Raw genomic sequence first — 1,681 nt, forward strand, 5'->3', positions numbered from 1 at the left:
GAAGCTGGGCCCCACCTGTCATTTCCCTGTGTCAATCTACATTCGGAGGCCCAGTGGAGGCCCTTGTGACATTTTGGACATGGAGTTTTAGGTCTTCTCTCACCCTGTCTTCTCACTGTATCTCCATATCTACACTGAGCTCTTAGATGCCCAATTTTTCCACATTGAAAACATCGCCGAGTTTCTCTAGAAGGCCCTTGCCAGGAGGGACCCTGTCTTTCCACGTTCATCATTGTCCGGGTGTAAAAAGCATTTGTTCCCACTGTAGCACAGCGTCTTATGATCTCCTCTAAAGGAGCATCTTTGTCTAATCCCCATATAATTCTTTTGCAAATCTCATTGGCATTTTCCTTAGCCAGATGTCTGGTCATTATTTCTGTAGCTGAATTTTCTCCAATAGTTCTTTTGACAGCAGTTTGCAAATGTCCCACAAAATCTGCAAAAGGTTCATTGGGACCTTGCTGTATTTTAGTGAAAGCCTCTCCACGATCTTTCTGTCCAGGAAGGACACCACAAGCTTTTATTGCAGCCTTAGCAATTTGCTCATATATTATCATGGTATAATTAATCTGTTCTGAATTCTCTCCATAACAACCTTCACCAGCCAAGTGCTCAAAAGTGAATTGTGTGTTAACTCCTATTTCCAAATTGCATCTGTCTTGAATTTTACATAATTCATGAAATTCCACAAGCCATAATAAATTTTCTCCAGGTTCCAGGCATGTCCTTGCTATGGATTTCCAATCATTTGGGGTTAGGACTTCATAAGACAAACCATCTAGTAACATTTTAACATAAGCTGATGTAGCCCCATAAAGGGTACAACCTTTTTTCAAATCTTTAATTTTATTCAAATCTAAAGGTGCATATCTTCTCCTTTTTTGACCTACAGAGTCAATATTTTCAATCACAGGATATGCATGTATAAAATCACTTATATCCTGTCCTTCTCTCTTAGCTTTAACCAATGCTTTTTCTAATCTTGTCATAGGCTTAGGCTGCTTCACAGGCAATTCTGTTTGTGTTTCTGCCTCTTCCCCTCCTTCTTCCTCCACCTCTGAAGGTGGGGTGGATGTGGGCCTGCCAATAATCTGTTCTCTAGGCAGGGTTGAAGCTTCTTCAAGAGAATCATACCATAATTCCTCATTTAAATCCTCTTGCTCTAGGGCAAGATCTTGATCTTTCCTTTTTTCCTCACACTTCCTCCTCTGTTCCTTTTTAAAACTTTTCCTTCTCCAACAACTTGCTTGATAGTTTAAGGTTAATTGAACTATGTTGTAGATATAAAATACTTCTGCAGAAATTGAACGAGGCCCATTTTTTGCATAAAATTCTTTCATTTCAAATCCCACTAGCTTCCATTTATCTACATCTATCTTTTCTTCCTCTAAGAACCAAGGGGATGTGCGTCTTAATGCAGCCAAGAGTTTAGCAATCTGTACTCATGTTACAAGTAAACTCTGCTCCTCAATTATCTTGATTATACTCTCTATAGTACCACTCCTGAATGGGGGTGGAGCTGAGGTTGCTTCTGGGGCTGGGGATGAGTCGGCTGAGGTCCAGGGATTGAATATAGCTAACATCTGCCCCATTTCAGCTATAAGAGATTCCTGGTTTAGCCCTTAACAAGTTAAGTTCCTTATTTATCTATTAGCACGCTCACTTAATCTTTAACAAAGTT

The sequence above is a fragment of the Sminthopsis crassicaudata genome, chromosome 6 (assembly GCF_048593235.1).
Source record: "Sminthopsis crassicaudata isolate SCR6 chromosome 6, ASM4859323v1, whole genome shotgun sequence".
Taxonomy (NCBI): Eukaryota; Metazoa; Chordata; class Mammalia; order Dasyuromorphia; family Dasyuridae; genus Sminthopsis; species Sminthopsis crassicaudata.